Below are 19,347 nucleotides of genomic sequence, written 5' to 3'. Positions count from 1 at the left end.
CATCTCCTTATGTTGTTTTAATGTTGCGACTGCATCCAAAGCCTAGCCTCCAGGATGTGGTGGTGCTGGTTAGAGGAAAGTGTAATGCGTTGAATGTGCATAATGTGCTCATCTTGTTCGGAGCCTTAAGCGACACAAGCTACACCTCTATCTTCCTAGCTACAATCATAAAATCCAAACGGAATTCAGCGCTATGTTTGTGTTTTACTTTTGGTTTATTCCTTGAGCAATGCATTTTCTTTAGCGACACGGATGCAGGAATCTACGAAGCTTTCAGCATTACAAATATACACCTAAGAATGTGTGTGTGCCTGTTTGTTTTGTTGTTGTGTGTAGAACATAACGTAGCTGCCTTACCAAACATAATCACCTTTTCCAGCTGGCTGTTTTGTTCTTCTTCTCCTACGTTTGCAATTAATTTAAAAGGATTCAAATTAAACATCAGCCAACAAACAAACCAACAAGAACAACATGAAATGGCAAAATTCACACAAAAGCAGTAACAACAACAACAACATGGACTGGAATCAAAATGTAATCTTCATTCTTCTACGTTCATCATTTGAACACTAAAGTAATTTCCATGAAAGTTACACATTTCACACGACGCCGGTTACTTGGCCAACCAGCCAACCAGCAATTCTGTTCCCATTTTCTTGGGATATCCTTGTTGTTTATTTGCCAGTAGAACATTTACTTTGATCCTTTTTTTTCTCGAGCACACCATGTAATCATCATAGTTTGCATAGTAAAGTGTAATTTAGATTTGTTAAATGAGAAAAAAGAACAGAAATTCATTTGTGGTACTTGAGCTAGAAGACGATAACGGTGTGAAGGTCCTTCCACAGGGATATCTATATTTATTATTGTTAAAGGCTGGGTGGTGTATAAAGGATAATATTGCTCAAGAATATATAAAGAGAGTAGGAAAATTTTTTAAAACAATACTAAAAGACCCAGCATTAGAAGGTTTTTTGTTGTTCTTTGGGTAGTCTGGAAAGGCTAAAGAAGTCCTTTGGTGTCTGGTGAAGGCACGAGAAGCCTTTCGGTCTTCTGTAACTATAATTGGATTCATCAGGAATTCTGTATATTTAACATAAAAAGGACATTTCAGAATTTGTATTGACCAAAGAACGGCTTTTGTATTCCGGTAAGGCCACAAAAGGCTTTCATGGGACTTTTGTATAGGAAACATCAGACTTTATGCCCTCTTTACAGGCAATAGAATTCCTTAGGTCTTCAATAAAGACAGTAAAAAAACAAGTGAGCAAAGGCTATAGTCGGGACGGGGCCGACCATGTGATACCCTACACCACTACCCCTGGGCATAAGCTTTTCACTGGTAAACATTTCTTTTAGGGAATATAAACCGACTACCACCAAAAATAATATGCTTCTTTGGGGTCGAAAAGAGGAAACCAAACCAAAATTTCGTGACCATCCGATCAAAATTACGAACTGTAGCTTGATTGCAAAAAAAAAAATGGAAGAATTGGATGCATTACCGACTATTGTGGTATCTCCTTTGTTTGACCACCTTCGCCAACCTGCTTTACACCAATGTAAAGGTAATATTTTCTTCTTCCATTGACAGACTTTGTCGTTGGAATACCCCTACTATAAGCCAATATATTCACAAAGAATAAAACTTTGAATTTGTCTCCATATGAGTTTTTCCCCATTCCGACCCCTAAATATTATCCGGCTATCACCAAAATCAATAGGCTTCTTCCTATGTGGGACCCGCATCAACTCCAAAAAAATTCGTGACGATCCGATTAAAATTGCGACCTATAGCGTGATTACAAACAAATCGGAAAATGGGATGCATTACCGACTATTGCGATATCTCTACCTATTGCTACGACAACCTACTTTACATCGTTGTAAAGGTGATACTTTCTACTTTCCTTGCCAGATTTTGCTTTTGATATACCTCTTAAAAAACAGAGATATTGGCTTTGAAAAAAAATGTTGACCTTTCTCCAAATAAGTGTTTGCCCATTCCGACCCCTGAATATTATCCGACCATCATCAAAATCAATAGGCTTCTTTCTTTTTGGGACCCCCATTAACCCCCAAAATTTCGTGACCATCCGATCAAAATTGCGACCTGTAGCGTGATTACAAAAAATCGGAAAATGGGATGCATTGTCGGCTATTGCCATATCTTTGCTATTTGACCACCTACGACAACCTGCTTTACACCGTTGTAAAGGTGATATTTTGTAGTTTCTTTTCCAGGTTTTGCTTTTGATATACCTCTTAAAGAAACAGAGATATTGGCTTTGAAATAAAATGTTGACTTTTCTCCAAATAAGTGTTTGCCCATTCCGACCCCTAAATATTATCCGACCATCACCAAAATCAATATGCTTCTTCATCTGTGAGACCCCCATTAACCCTGAAATTTTCGTGACGATCCGATCAATATTGCGACCTGTAGCGTGATTCCCAAAAAATAGAAAAATGGGATGTATTACCGACTATTGCAATATCTCCGTTATTTGGTTACCTACGCCGACCTAGTTTGCATCATTGTAAAGACGGGATCTTCTGCTTTCATAGTCAGGCTTTGCTTTTGGAAAATTTTCAACCAAAGCTGTGATTTTTGTCAATATAATTAAAATCGCAAAAATGAAAATTGGGGTTTTATTTGCTACTATTGCGATATCTTCGTTGTTTGATCACCTACGAGCACCGACTTTACATCATTAGAAAGGTGATATTTTCTGCTTTCATTGTCAGGTTTTGCTTTTGGTATACCTCATATAGAAGCTGTGATATTGGCTTTGGAAAAAAACGTTGTCTTTTTATCCACCTAAGTTTTTTGTCCTTTCCGACCCGTAAATATTATCCGACCATCACCAAAATCAATAGGCTTCTTCCCCTCCGGGACCCCCATCAACATCCAAAATTTCGTGACGATCCGATCAAAATTGCGGCCTGTAGCGTGATTACAAGGTTTAGATGGACAGACGGACAGACGGACGGACGGACGGACTGACGGACGGACACACATAGCCAGATCGACTCAGCTCGTCGAGACATTCATTTTGATATATATAAGTATGGGTCTACGACCATTATTTCGATGCGTTACAAACTTTTTAGCCAAAACCAACTTATAATACCCTCCCCACATAGTGGTGTAGGGTATAATTATACATCTCCTGTAAATATAACAGAGGATCTTCTTGGAAGTTCTTAGAGACAACAAAATTGTCTACATAACAGCAGCAGCCTTTCTTTGAATGTCACATATGCAACAATGGTCTTAGGTCTTCTGCCAAAACCAAAAAACACCTTAGGTTTTCTGTATAACCATAGTGTATCTACTTAGAACTATTGTTTCGGCAATAGAAACCCTTAGGTCTTCTAGAAAGGCTACAGATGCTCTTAGGCCTTCGTAGAGCCAACAAACGACTTTAGGACTTCTGTATCACAAAAAACTGAAGGGCTTCTTTAGCCTTTTTGTACTGGCAAGGGAAGGCCTTAGGTCCTCTGTACTTAAGTCATTCTTGGGAGTATATAGAAAGGAAATAAGGCCGCAGATATTCTATATAAAAATATGTGGTCATCATGGGATTTCTGTGAAGGTAAATAAAGGCATTCGATATTGTGTATAACAGCTGAGGGCCTTCTTACGACTTATGTATAGGCGACGGAAAGCCTTAAGGTTTCTGTATAACACTTGAATGCGCTCTAACAAGGTCTAAGGCCACATGTAGAACAACAGAATATTTTAGGACTACGGTATAATTCCTGTATTTCTTTTTAGGACATTTGTAAAGGCCACCGAAGGTTCTAGGTATAACATCTGACAGGATGAGATCTGAAGGCATTCGTTAAACTTTTATGTTGTCGACAGAAGGTCTTCTGTTTAGCAATATAACGCCTCAGACTTTCTGTATAACAAATGAAAGCCTTAGGTCTTAAAGAGAAGACAGGCTAAGATCTGAAGGCATTCGTAGAACTTTTATGTTGTCGACAGAAGGTCTTCTGTTTAGCCATAAAAGGCCTCAGGCTTTCTGTATAACAAATGAAGGCCTTAGGTCTTAAACAGAAAAAACTGTCTTAGGTAAACCTTCAAACACTACTTTCATAAAAATCAAGTCTAAAATGGAATTTCAAAATATATGATTAAAAATTTCACGTCTCTTATAGGTAATAAGAAAATAGTCGTAAAAAATCCACGACTTCAAAATAATCCTTAAAAAAATTCACGTCACCCATTGACCCCTCAAAAAAAAAAAAGTCAAGCCCCTACAGACCCTTCAAGCATATTCTTAAAAAATCCACGTCTCCTATAGACCCCTCAAAACAATCCACTTTCCCTACAGACCGTTTAAAAATATTCTTAAGAAATCCACGCTTCCTATAGACCCCCAAAAATATTCTTTAAAAATCCACGACTTCAAAAAAACTTTAAAAATATCCACGTCTCCTATAGACCCCTCAAAGAATATCACGTCCCCTACAGACCCTTTAAACATAATCTTAAACAATCCATGTCTCCTATAGACCCTTCAAAAAATCCACGTCCTGCATAGACCCTTCAAAAATATTCGTAATTAAACCTTTACTATAGAGCCTCAGGAAATATTCTTGAAAAGTCCACGTCTCATATTCACCTTCAGAAAATATTTAAAAAAATCTAAGTTTACTATAGAGCCTTAAAAAGTTCTTAAACAGTACAGACCCCCAGAAAATATTCTTAAAAAATCAGAGCATCTAATATACCCCTAGGACATATTCTTAAAAAATCCACGACGCTCATAGAGCTGAAGGAAATATTCGAAAAAATCTAGGTCTCCTTTAGAACCACAGGCAATATTCCTATATATCCTCCTTTAGAACCACAGGCAATATTCCTATATATCCTCAGGAAACATTCTTAAAAACTCCAAGGATCTTATAGATCCTCAGAAAATATTCTCAAAAAATCCAAGTCTCTTATAGAGCCTCAGAAAATATTCTCAAAAATCCACGCCTCTTATAGAGCTTCAGAAAATATTCTTAAAAATTCACACCTCTTATAGAGCCTCAGAAAATATTCTTAAAAATCCACACATCTTATATAGCCTCAGGAAACATTCTTAAAAACTCCAAGCATCTTATATAACTTCAAGAAATATTCTAAAAAAAATCCAAGCATCTTATATAACTTCAAGAAATATTCTTAAAAAATCCACGCCTCTTAAAGAGCCTCAGAAAATATTCTCAAAAAATTCACGCCTCTTATAGAGCCTCAGAAAATATTCTTAAAAAATCCACGCCTCTTGTAGAGCCTCAGAAAATATTCTTAAAAAATCCTCGCCTCTTAAAGAGCCTCAGAAAATATTGTCAAAAATCCACTCCTCTTATAGAGCCTCAGATAATATTCTTAAAAAATCCACGCCTATTAATGAGCCTCAGAAAATATTCTCAAAAAATCCACGTCTCTTATAGAGCCTCAGAAAATATTCTTAAAAAATCTACGCATCTTAAAGAGCCTCAGAAAATATTCTTAAAAAATCTACGACTCTTATAGAGCCTCAGAAAATATTCTTAAAAAATCCACGCCTCTCAAAGAGCCTCAGAAAATATTCTTAAAAAATCCACGCCTCTTATAGAGCCTCAGAAAATATTCTTAAAAAATCCACGCCTCTTATAGAGCCTCAGAAAATATTCTTAAAAAATCCACGCCTCTTATAGAGCCTCAGAAAATATTCTTAAAAAATCCACGCCTCTTATAGAGCCTCAGAAAATATTCTTAAAAATCCACGCCTCTTATAGAGCCTCAAGAAAATATTCTTAAAAAATCCACGCCTTTAAAGAGCCTCAGAAAATATTCTTAAAAAATCCACGCCTTTAAAGAGCCTCAAAAAATATTCTTAAAAAATCCACGCCTCTTAAAGAACCTCAGAAAATATTCTTAAAAAATCCACGCCTCTTAATGAGCCTCAGAAGATATTCTTAAAAAATCCACGCCTCTTATAGAGCCTCAGAAAATATTCTTAAAAAATCCACGCCTCTTATAGAGCCTCAGAAAATATTCTTAAAAAATTCACGCCTCTTATAGAGCCTCAGAAAATATTCTTAAAAAATCTACGCCTCTTGTAGAGCCTCAGAAAATATTCTTAAAAAATCCACGCCTCTCAAAGAGCCTCAGAAAATATTCTTAAAAAATCCTCGCCTCTTATAGAGCCTCAGAAAATATTCTTAGAAAATCCACGTCTCTAATAGACCCTCAGAAAATATTCTTAAAAAATCCACGTCTCTAATAGACCCTCAAAAAATATTCTTAAAAAATCCACGTCTCTAATAAACCGTCAGAAAATATTCTTAAAAAATCCACGTCTCTTATAGACCCTTAGAAAATATTCTAAAAAATGCCACGTCTTCTATAGACCCTCAGAAAATATTCTTAAAAAAGCCACGTCTCCTATAGGCCCTCAGACAATATTCTTAAAAAATCCAAGTCTCCTATAGACCCTCAGAAAATATTCTTAAAAAATTCACGTCTCCTATAGACCCTCAGAAAATATTCTTAAAAAATCACCGTCTCCTATAGACCCTCAGAAAATATTCTTAAAAAATCCACGTCCCTATAGACCCTTAGAAAATATTATTGAAAAATCCACGTCTTCTATAGACCCTCAAAAAATATTCTTAAAAAATCCACGCCTCTTATAGAGCCTCAGAAAATATTTTTAAAAAATCCACGGCTCTTATAGAGCCTCAGAAAATATTTTTAAAAAATCCACGGCTCTTATAGAGCCTCAGAAAATATTTTTAAAAAATCCACGGCTCTTATAGAGCCTCAGAAAATATTTTTAAAAAATCCACGGCTCTTATAGAGCCTCAGAAAATATTTTTAAAAAATCCACGCCTCTTATAGAGCCTCAGAAAATATTCTTAAAAAATCCACGTCTCCTATAGACCATCAGAAAATATTCTTAAAAAATTACCCCTCATATAGAGCCTCAGAAAATATTCTTAAAAAATCCACGCATCTTACAGAGCCTCAGAAAATATTCTTAAAATCCACGCCTCTTGTAGAGCCTCGGGAAATATTCTTAAAAAATCCACGCCTCTTAAAGAGCCTCAGAAAATATTCTCAAAAAATCCACGCCTCTTATAGAGCCTCGGGAAATATTCTTAAAAAATCCACGCCTCTTGTGGAGCCTCAGAAAATATTCTCAAAAAATCCACGCCTCTTGTAGAGCCTCAGAAAATATTCTCAAAAAATCCACGCCCCTTAAAGAGCCTCAGAAAATATTCTTAAAAAATCCACGCCTCTTATAGAGCCTCAGAAAATATTCTTAAAAAATCCACGCCTCTTATAGAGCCTCAGAAAATATTCTTAAAAAATCCACGCCTCTTATAGAGCCTCAGAAAATATTCTTAACAAATCCACGCCTCTTATAGAGCCTCAGAAAATATTCTTAAAAAATCCACGCCTCTTATAGAGCCTCAGGAAATATTCCTAAAAAATCCACGCCTCTTATTGAGCCTCAGAAAATATTCTTAAAAAATCCACGCCTCTTATAGAGCCTCAGGAAATATTCCTAAAAAATCCACGCCTCTTATTGAGCCTCAGAAAATATTCTTAAAAAATCCACGCATCTTAAAGAGCCTCAGAAAATATTCTCAAAAAATCCACGCCTCTTATAGAGCCTCAGAAAATATTCTTAAAAAATCCTCCCCTCTTATAGAGCCTCAGAAAATATTCTGAAAAAATTCACGCCTCTTAAAGAGCCTCAGAAAATATTCTTTAAAAATCCACGCCTCTTAAAGAGCCTCAGAAAATATTTTTAAAAAATCCACGCCTCTTATAGAGCCTCAGAAAATATTCTTAAAAAATCCACGCCTCTTATAGAGCCTCAGAAAATATTCTTAAAAAATCCACGCCTCTTGTAGAGCTTCAGAAAATATTCTTAAAAAATCCACGCCTCTTATAGAGCCTCAGAAAATATTCTTAAAAAATCCACGCCTCTTATAGAGCTTCAGAAAATATTCTTAAAAAATCCCCGCCTCTTAAAGAGCCTCAGAAAATATTCTTAAAAATCCACACCTCTTATAGAGCCTCAGAAAATATTCTTAAAAAATCCACGCCTCTTAAAGAGCCTCAGAAAATATTCCTAAAAAATCCACGCCTCTTATTGAGCCTCAGAAAATATTCTTAAAAAATCCACGCATCTTAAAGAGCCTCAGAAAATATTCTCAAAAAATCCACGCCTCTTATAGAGCCTCAGAAAATATTCTTAAAAAATCCTCGCCTCTTATAGAGCCTCAGAAAATATTCTGAAAAAATCCACGCCTCTTAAAGAGCCTCAGAAAATATTCTTAAAAAATCCACGCCTCTTAAAGAGCCTCAGAAAATATTCTTAAAAAATCCACGCCTCTTAAAGAGCCTCAGAAAATATTCTTAAAAAATCCACGCCTCTTATAGAGCCTCAGAAAATATTCTTAAAAAATCCACGCCTCTTATAGAGCCTCAGAAAATATTCTTAAAAAATCCACGCCTCTTATAGAGCTTCAGAAAATATTCTTAAAAAATCCACGCCTCTTAAAGAGCCTCAGAAAATATTCTTAAAAATCCACACCTCTTATAGAGCCTCAGAAAATATTCTTAAAAATCCACACCTCTTATAGAGCCTCAGAAAATATTCTTAAAAATCCACACCTCTTATAGAGCCTCAGAAAATATTCTTAAAAATCCACACCTCTTATAGAGCCTCAGAAAATATTCTTAAAAATATTCTTAAAAAATCCACAATTCTCAGAAAACATTCTTAAAAAATCCGCGTCACCTATTGGCCATGGTAAAATATTTTTAAAAAATAATTTAAAATCCGTGTCGTCTATAGAACCTCAGTAGTTATTCTTGAAAAATCCACTTTTCCAATATTGAAAATTCCATCTTTAAAATAAGCATGTGCTTGGAATTTTTTCCTTGAAAATACTTTTCTTTATAACAATTTCGATTGTTTTTGTAATTGCAGTTGTATTTGCTTTTATGTCTTCTTGTTGTTGTTTTTGTTCTGTTTACTGATTATATTCACGACGTTTATATTGACTGGAAAATAAATACAAATAAATAAACATTTGAGAGAGAGGAGAAAAAAGAAATAAAACAACATTGCAGCATGAATGCCATCCATGGCTGCCAAGACGTGCGGCGTGGGTGAGGAAATTGCCATTGCATTGGCTGATGGATAGATGGATGCTGCCATGGCAGCTGGCGATGTAAAGGGAGTTTGGATGTTAGATTATGTTAATGTCTAAGAAGTGAGGCAGACTGGCAGTAAAGTAGACTATGTTAATATCTGTAGTGTGGGGGTGGGCGAAGGAGTTAATTTGTTAACTCACGTTGAGTTTGTGTTTTCTTGTGATGATGTTGTTGTTCATCTTTTTTGTGATGGAAATGAGTTTTCTAGGAAAATTCATTGAGATTTCTATGTTTTGCCATCACTGCTGGAGTTTAGCCATCACCATCAAGAAATTTGATGATTTGTTTGTTATTTTTGTTATCGAAATGGAAGAAATGCTTCCTTCATTTAGTTGTTGAAATAATTATTGTTAAATAAATAACGAACGGAGACAATTTCCAGGTATTTATAATTAACAACACAGAGAGAGAGAGAGAGAGAGAGAGCACAGAAAATTAGATTTCATTGACAATATTTGTGTGGAATCAAGCTTAATGTTAATTGGATTTTTAATATTAATATTTCAGTTTGAATTTCTAGTTTTTTTGTTGCTTTCCAATTTTCTTAAATGAAATTGTCTTGAGGTAATTGATCTCTTGTCTCTTAGCTTCAATAAGTATCATCAGGCAAATTGTCTATTCATGACAATTTTTTTTTTTTTTTGTTTCAGACAATATGTTTTTGATTGTTCAACAAAACTCCAAGGAAATGGAAAAAACAAAAAAACTCCAATGAACTGGAAACGATGATATGGATACCTAGAAGATAAATTCCTCTGTAAAGGAAAATGCAACAGTTGCACTGGAAATCATCGATGAGTAAGAAGAAAAAAGAACACAAAAAATTAATAGAATGATTGATAATTTGCTTGGTAGTATTTATCTTGTGGCTGGATGAAAATGATAAACGACTACCAAGGCAAATCAAATGCAAACTTGGCATACAAAAGAAATTGATTTCATGGAGAAAATGTAACAACTAAACTGTTAACAAACGATATGCTCTTATAGCCAAGAGATTTGCAAACAGGAACGAAAAAGAATTTGTGACAAAATCTTTTTTACTCATCACAGATGAATGGCTACGCTAAGAAACAGAAGTTATGAAGTTCCTCCTACTCCAAACTAAACACACACAACATAATTCAAAAGAAATATCATAGAATAGTTAATAATATTTAATGTGTTAATTGCTACAATTCAGCAAGAAAATCGTTTAGTGGATTACAAGAAACATTCACATTTACATACTTGGGTTTAGTCATCGATTTTCTAACAATAACTAATTGCTTAAACAAACTCTGGCCTTTTCTTCAACCTTTAGCCATTGGAATCTAATGAATTTTTCTCAGAATTCCCTTTTTCAATTCTTTGCACAGCAGTTTGTCATTGGAGTAGGAATTTTTCAAACTCAATTTCCATAAATAAATAGTGTTTGTTAGGAAAAATTGTCAATATAATTAGCACTTCTATGCTCTCGAAATAGCCACTAAGTACAAACATTTGAACACACACACACATACAAACATCATAGGAGAGATTGTAATATTTTAAAGTAAAATTTGCATATCAATCGCCAGGCCCATAAGACAGAGGTTCGTGGATTTTTTAGGAACATTTTCTGAGGGTATTTTTTAAGAATATATTCTAAGGGTCGTGGATTTTTTAAGAATATTTTTTGCTGTTCATTGATTTTTTAAGAATATTTCCTGAGGTTCGTGAATTTTTTACGAATATTTTCCGAAGGTTAAGAATTTTTTTAAGAATATTTCCTGAGGGTCGTGAATTTTAATGAATATTTTTTAAGGGTCGTGGATTTTTAAGAATATGTTCCTAAAAATATTTGCTAAGGGTTGTGGATTTTTTAAAAATATTTTGTGAGGTTCGTGGATTTTTTAAGAATATTTCTCGGGGTCCCGAATTTTTGAACAATATTTTCTAAGGGTCGAAATTTTTAAGAATATTTTCTGAGGGTCCTAGATTTTTTAAGAATATTTTCTGAGGGTTGTGGATTTTTTATGAATATTTTCTGAGGGTAGTGGATTTTTTTAAGAATATTTGCTAATGGTTGTAGATGTTTTAAGAATTTTTTCTGAGGTTCGAGGAAATTTTCAGAATATTTTGTGATTGTCGTACATTTTGTTAAGAATATTTTCTGAGGGTCTGGAATTTTTAAAAATATTTTCTGAGGGACGTTGATTTTGTAAGAATATATTCTGAAGGTCGTGGATTTTTTAAGAATACTTAATGGGGGCCGTGGATTTCTAAAAATATTTTCTGAAGGTCGTGGATTTTTCAAGAATATTTTCTGAGGGTCTGTAGAAGACGTGGATTTTTTAAGAATATTTTCTGAGGGTCTAAAGGAGACTTGGATTTTTTAAGAATATTTTCTGAGGGTCTGTGGGAGACGTGGATTTTTTTAAGAATATTTTCTGAGGGTCTATAGAAGACGTGGATTTTTTAAGAATATTTTCTGAGGGTCTATAGAAGACGTGGATTTTTTAGAATATTTTCTGAGGGTCTATAGAAGACGTGGATTTTTTAGAATATTTTCTGAGGGTCTATAGAAGAGGTGGATTTTTTAGGAATATTTTCTGAGGGTCCATAGAAGCCGTGGATTTTTTTAAGAATATTTTCTGAGGGTCTTTAGAAGACGTGGCTTTTTTAAGAATATTTTCTGAGGGTCTATAGGAGACGTGGATTTTGTAAAAATATTTTCTGAGGGTCTATAGGAGACGTGACTTTTTTAAGAATATTTTCTGAGGGTCTATAGAAGACGTAGATCTTTTAGGAATATTATCAGAGGATCTATAGAAGACGTAGATTTTTTAGGAATATTATCAGAGGATCTATAGAAGCCGTGGGTTTTTTAAAAATATTTTCTGAAGGTCTATAGGAGACGTGGATTTTTTAAGAATATTTTCTGAGGGTCTATAGGAGACGCGGATTTTTTAAGAATATTTTCAAAGGGTCTATAGAAGACGTAGATTTTTTAGGAATATTTTCAGAGGATCTATAGAAGCCGTGGGTTTTTTTAAAAATATTTTCTGAAGGTCTATAGGAGACGTGGATTTTTTAAGAATATTTTCTGAGGGTCTATAGGAGACGCGGATTTTTTAAGAATATTTTCTGAGGGTCTACAAAAGATGTGGATTTTTAAAAAATATTTTCTGAGGGTAATGGATTTCTTAAGAATATTTTCTGAGGGTCTATAGGAGACGTGGATTTTTTAAAAATATTTTCTGAGGGTCTATAGGAGACGTGGATTTTTTAAAAATATTTTCTGTGGGCCTATAGGAGACGTGGATTTTTTAAGAATATTTCTGAGGGTCTATAGAAGACGTGGATTTTTTAAGAATATTTTCTGAGGGTCTATAGAAGACGTGGATTTTTTAAGAATATTTTCTGAGGTTCTATAGGAGACGTGGATTTTTTAAGAATATTTCTGAGGGTCTATAGAAGACGTGGATTTTTTAAGAATATTTTCTGAGGGTCTATAGAAGACGTGGATTTTTAAGAATATTTTCTGAGGTTCTATGGGAGACGCAGATTTTTTAAGAATATTTTCCTTGGGTCTATAGGAGACGTATATTTTTTAAGAATATTTTCAGAGGGTATATAGAAGCCGTGGATTTTTTTGGAATATTTTCTGAGGGTCTATAGAAGACGTGGATTTCTAAAGAATATATTCTGAGGGTCATGGATTTTTTAAGAATATAGTCTTAGGGTCTATAGAAGACGTGAATTTTTTAAGAATATTTTTTGAGGGTCTATAGAAGACGTGGATTTTTTAAGAATATTTTTTGAGGGTCTATAGAAGACGTGGATTTTTTAAGAATATTTTTTGAGGGTCTACAGAAGACGTGGATTTTTTAAGAATATTTTTTGAGGGTCTATAGAAGACGTGAATTTTTTAAGAATATTTTCTGAGGGTCTATAGAAGACGTGGATTTTTTAAGAATATTTTCTGAGGGTCTATAGAAGACGTGGATTTTTTTAGAATATTTTCTGAGGGTCTAATAGACGTGGATTTTTTAAGAATATTTTCTGAGGGTCTATAGGAGACGTATATTTTTTAAGAATATTTTCAGAGGGTATATAGAAGCCGTGGATTTTTTTGGAATACTTTTTGAGGGTCTATAGAAGACGTGGATTTTTAAATAATATATTCTGAGGGTCATGGATTTTTTAAGAATATAGTCTTAGGGTCTATAGAAGACGTGAATTTTTTTAAGAATATTTTTTGAGGGTCTATAGAAGACGTGGATTTTTTAAGAATATTTTCTGAGGGTCTATAGAAGACGTGGATTTTTAGGAATATTTTCTGAGGGTCTATAGAAGACGTGGATTTTTTAAGAATATTTTCTGAGGGTCTATATAAGACGTGGATTTTTAAACAATATTTTCTGAGGGTCTATAGAAGACGTTGAATTTTTAAGAATATTTGCTGAGGGTCTATAGAAGACGTGGATTTTTTAAGAATATTTTCTGAGGGTCTATATAAGACGTGGATTTTTAAACAATATTTTCTGAGGGTCTATAGAAGACGTGGATTTTTTATGAATATTTTCTGAGGGTCTATATAAGACGTGGATTTTTAAACAATATTTTCTGAGGGTCTATAGAAGACGTTGAATTTTTAAGAATATTTTCTGAGGGTCTATAGAAGACGTGGATTTTTTAAGAATATTTTCTGAGGGTCTATAGGAGAAGTGGATTTTTAAAGAATATTTTCTGAGGGTCTATACGATACGTGGATTTTTTAAGAATATTTTTTGAGGGTCTATATGAGACGTGGATTTTTTAAGAATATTTTCTGAGTGTCTATAGAAGGCGTGGATTTTTTAAGAATATTTTCTGAGTGTCTATAGAAGGCGTGGATTTTTAAGAATATTTTCTGAGTGTCTATAGAAGGCGTGGATTTTTTAAGAATATTTTCTGAGTGTCTATAGAAGGCGTGGATTTTTTAAGAATATTTTCTGAGTGTCTATAGAAGGCTTGGATTTTTTAAGAATATTTTCTGAGTGTCTATAGAAGGCGTGGATTTTTTAAGAATATTTTCTGAGGGTCTATAGGAGACATGGACTTTTTAAGAATATTTTCTGAAGGTCTATAGAAGACGTGGATTTTTTAAGAATATTTTCTGAAGGTCTATAGAAGACGTGGATTTTTTAAGAATATTTTCTGAAGGTCTATAGAAGACGTGGATTTTTTAAGAATATTTTCTGAAGGTCTATAGAAGACGTGGATTTTTTAAGAATATTTTCTGAAGGTCTATAGAAGACGTGGATTTTTTAAGAATATTTTCTGAAGGTCTATAGAAGACGTGGATTTTTTAAGAATATTTTCTGAAGGTCTATAGAAGACGTGGATTTTTTAAGAATATTTTCTGAAGGTCTATAGAAGACGTGGATTTTTTAAGAATATTTTCTGAAGGTCTATAGAAGACGTGGATTTTTTAAGAATATTTTCTGAAGGTCTATAGAAGACGTGGATTTTTTAAGAATATTTTCTGAAGGTCTATAGAAGACGTGGATTTTTTAAGAATATTTTCTGAAGGTCATGGATTTTTTAAGAATATTCTCTGAGGGTGTATAGAAGACGTAGTTTTTTTAGAATATTTTCTGAGGGTCTATAGAGGACGTGGATTTTTTAAGAATATTTTCTGAGGGTTTATAGAAGACGTGGATTTTTAAGAATATTTTTTGAGGGTCTATAGAAGACGTGGATTTTTAAAAAATATTTTCCGAGGGTCATGGATTTTTAAGAATATTTTCTGAGGGTCTATAGGAGACGTGGATTTCTAAAAAATATTTTCTGAAGGTCATGGATTTTTTAAGAATATTCTCTGAGGGTGTATAGAAGACGTAGTTTTTTAGAATATTTTCTGAGGGTCTATGAGGACGTGTTTTTTTTAGGAATATTTTCTGAGGGTTTATAGAAGACGTGGATTTTTTAAGAATATTTTTTGAGGGTCTATAGAAGACGTGGATTTTTTAAGAATAATTTATGAGGTTCTATAGAAGACCTGGATTTTTTAAGAATATTTTCTGAGGGTCTATAGGAGACGTGGATTTTTAAAGAATATTTTCTGGAGGTCTATAGAAGACGTGGATTTTTAAAGAATATTTTCTGGAGGTCTATAGAAGACGTGGATTTTTAAAGAATATTTTCTGGAGGTCTATAGAAGACGTGGATTTTTAAAGAATATTTTCTGGAGGTCTATAGAAGACGTGGATTTTTAAAGAATATTTTCTGGAGGTCTATAGAAGACGTGGATTTTTAAAGAATATTTTCTGGAGGTCTATAGAAGACGTGGATTTTTAAAGAATATTTTCTGGAGGTCTATAGAAGACGTGGATTTTTAAAGAATATTTTCTGGAGGTCTATAGAAGACGTGGATTTTTAAAGAATATTTTCTGGAGGTCTATAGAAGACGTGGATTTTTAAAGAATATTTTCTGGAGGTCTATAGAAGACGTGGATTTTTAAAGAATATTTTCTGGAGGTCTATAGAAGACGTGGATTTTTAAAGAATATTTTCTGGAGGTCTATAGAAGACGTGGATTTTTAAAGAATATTTTCTGGAGGTCTATAGAAGACGTGGATTTTTAAAGAATATTTTCTGGAGGTCTATAGAAGACGTGGATTTTTAAAGAATATTTTCTGGAGGTCTATAGAAGACGTGGATTTTTAAAGAATATTTTCTGGAGGTCTATAGAAGACGTGGATTTTTAAAGAATATTTTCTGGAGGTCTATAGAAGACGTGGATTTTTAAAGAATATTTTCTGGAGGTCTATAGAAGACGTGGATTTTTAAAGAATATTTTCTGGAGGTCTATAGAAGACGTGGATTTTTAAAGAATATTTTCTGGAGGTCTATAGAAGACGTGGATATTTTTTGACGATCGTGGACTTTTAAGAATATCTTCTGGGGTCGTAGTTTTTTAGGAATATTTTCTGAGGGTGGTATATTGGTAATATATTGGTGGTATATTGGTAATAGGTCAGGGATTTCTTAAAAATATTTTTTGAGGGTCATGGATTTTTTAAGAATAATTTCTGAGGGTCGTACATTTTAATAGAAATATTTTTTAAGAATATTTCTGAGGGTTGTATGTTTTTCAATAATATTTTCTAAGGGCCGTAAACATTTTCTTAGGGTCTAGTATTTTTTTTAAATATTTTCTCATGGTCCTCGATTTTTAAGAATATTTGCTGAGGATCGTAGATTTTTTAAAGAATATTTTCGTGGTTCGATTTTTTAAATTTTTTTGACGATCGTGGATTTTTAAGAAAATTGATTTTTAAAAATCCTTTTTTGTGGGGGTCTTGATTTTTTAAGAATATTTTGTGGGTTGTGGAATTCTTACAGAGATCTTCTGCTGGTCGTGTAGTTTTGGGAATATTTATTAAGGGTCGTGAATTCTGTATGGATATCTTCTGATGGTCGTGAATTTGTTAAAAACCTATTTTGAGGGTCGTGGATTTTTAAAAATATTTTCTGTAGGTCTGTGGCAGACGAGGGTTTTTTAAGAATATTTCCCGAGTGTCCATCGCAGACGTGGATTTTTTAAGAATAATTTCTGAGAGTCTATTCGAGACCTGGATTTTCTGAGAATTTTTTGGAGACGACGATATTTTAAGTAAATATTTGAGGTTCTATGGTATATGTGGATTTTTGAAGAATATTTTCTTACTGTCTGTAACTAACGTTGATTTTTAATAATATTTCTGAGGGTCTATAGGAGACGCCACCCTTGAAATAATATTTTAAAGCGCCTGTAGAAGATGTGGATTTTTTAAAAACTTTTCGATGGTCTTTTTGAGACGTACATTTTTTATGAACTTATTTCCAACGGCTCGAAGGAAGGATTTTTAAGATTTTTTCTAAACGGTCTTGTAGTCATATAAGAAAAATTACGAATTATTGACACACACTTACCTTACTTTACTGGAGTTGATTTTCCGATTATCTGAAAAGACAAACAAGAGATTGATCAGTTAATTATTGATGCAAAGGAACTTAGCAGTTAAATCTAGACTTCAAACGTTTTAATAATATTTTTATCTTAATTTCCACCACCCCCTTTACACTTGTTTTTCAAATCCCTTCTCAACGACATGCCTCAAAAATTAATTCATAAAATAGATATCCCTCAGATGCATATTTCCCCATGGAGCCGGTAGGTTGTAAAGTATTTAGGCAAACATTGCATTCATAATCCCCATTTGTAGCCGTCACCTTCTACCTACTATTCTTCCAGATACCAGTAACCATGTGTGATGCTTTAGATCTTTTGTAAATATGTATGCAAGTGTGAGTGTTATTACACAAATTTTCAAAATTGCAACAACTCAAAGTAGCAAACCAAAGAAACTGGACAACTCCAACAAAGGCAATAACAACAACGATGATGCCCGGGCGACGACAAACCCTAAGCAGATTACTTTGATAAAATTGCAATTGCAGACAAGTAAAGTAGAGCTGATAAAAGTGGCCCTTAGGCCACTTAAAATGCACCTAAATATAACAGGACTACTAAGCCTAACAACAAACAGCAACGATGATGGTTGGGACACGAGAGACTAGCATTAGGACTTGATCATAAAGGCCAAGGGGAAGAAGAGAAGAAGTAAGGTACCAATAAAATGGGAGTAACATGAATATGGATGAGTTATAGCTGGTAAAAGGGTTGTAGTAAAGGTTGGTTAGTCGAACATAGGAAAAATGTGGACACTGAGCTACAGGGTGGTAGGTTGTGAGTGGGGAATGTGAGAGCGAAAATTTTAAAAGGTCAATATTTTTTAATGCTATACTGAGACTTTTTTTTAAAGAAATATTTAAAAAAGAATTTAGACGATCAATGCGGGGCGTGTATTTAAAAAAAAATTAAAGATCCAAGCGAGACGTGGATTTTAAAAAAAAAATTAAGTTCCATGCGAGACGTGGATTTTTTAAAAAATATTTTTTAGATCCATGCGAGATCTGGACTTTTTAAAAAATAATTTTGAAGATCCAAGCGAGACTTGGATTTTTAAAAAAAATTTTGAAGATCCAAACAAGACGTGGATTTTTTAAAAAAATATTTTTGAAGGTCCGTGCGAGACGCGGATTTTTTAAAAAATATTTTTGAGGTTTTAACTCAGACATGGATTTCTTAAAAACTATTCTTAGGCTTTTACTGAGAAGTGCATTTTTTAAAAAATATTTTTGAGACTTTAACTGAGGCTTGGATTTTTTAAAAAATATTTTTGAGACTTTAACTGAGACGTGGATTTTTTAAAAAATATTTTTAAGGCTTTAACTGAGACGTGGATTTTTTAAAAAATATTTTTAAGGCTTTAACTGAGACGTGGATTTTTTAAAAAAATATTTTTAAGGCTTTAACTGAGACGTGGATTTTTTAAAAAATATTTTTAAGGCTTTAACTGAGACGTGGATTTTTTAAAAAATATTTTTAAGGCTTTAACTGAGACGTGGATTTTTTAAAAAATATTTTTAAGGCTTTAACTGAGACGTGGATTTTTTAAAAAATATTTTTAAGGCTTTAACTGAGACGTGGATTTTTTAAAAAATATTTTTAAGGCTTTAACTGAGACGTGGATTTTTTAAAAAATATTTTTGAAGCTTTAACTGAGACGTGGATTTTTTAAAAAATATTTTTGAAGCTTAAACTGAGACGTGGATTTTTTAAAAAAATATTTTTGAGGCTTTAACTGAGACGTAGATTTTTTAAAAAATATTTTTGAGGCTTTAACTGAGACGTATATTTTGTTTTAAAAAATATTTTTGAGGCTTTAACTGAGACGTGGATTTTTTAAAAAATATTTTTGAGGCTTTAACTGAGACGTAGATTTTTTTTTAAATATTTGTGAGGCTTTAACTGAGACGTAGATTTTTTAAAAATTATTTTTGAGGCCTTAACTGAGACGTGGATTTTTTAAAAAATATTTTTGAGGCTTGACTGAGACGTAGATTTTTTAACAAATATTTTTGAGGCTTTAACTGAGACGCGGATTTTTTTTTAAAAAAAATTTGGAGGCTTTAGCTGAGGCGTGGATTTTTTAAAAAATATTTTTGAGGCTTTAACTGAGACGCGGATTTTTTAAAAAGGTATTTTTGAGGCTTTATCTGAGACGTGGATTTTT

The 19,347-nt window shown here is 33.3% G+C and overlaps 1 protein-coding gene across 4 annotated transcripts in view; it reads right to left on the bottom strand.

Annotated features, from left to right (window-relative positions):
- Positions 1-19,347, bottom strand: part of fz2 (frizzled 2) — a 604,999-nt gene that overhangs the window by 278,654 nt on the left and 306,998 nt on the right. For 3 of the 4 annotated variants that reach the window (XM_073986043.1, XM_073986047.1, XM_073986044.1), the window contains one exon: positions 17,141-17,171. The gene's annotated coding sequence lies outside the window, so the exon portion shown is untranslated. The remainder of the gene's footprint in view (positions 1-17,140; positions 17,172-19,347) is intronic. The other variant, XM_073986045.1, reaches the window with a different exon arrangement.

This window comes from Musca autumnalis, unplaced genomic scaffold, assembly GCF_047663935.1.
Source record: "Musca autumnalis isolate F117 unplaced genomic scaffold, ASM4766393v1 scaffold_4, whole genome shotgun sequence".
Taxonomy (NCBI): Eukaryota; Metazoa; Arthropoda; class Insecta; order Diptera; family Muscidae; genus Musca; species Musca autumnalis.
The sequence above is the reverse complement of the archived record's forward strand: the minus strand, read 5'-3'. Positions and strand labels throughout refer to the sequence as shown.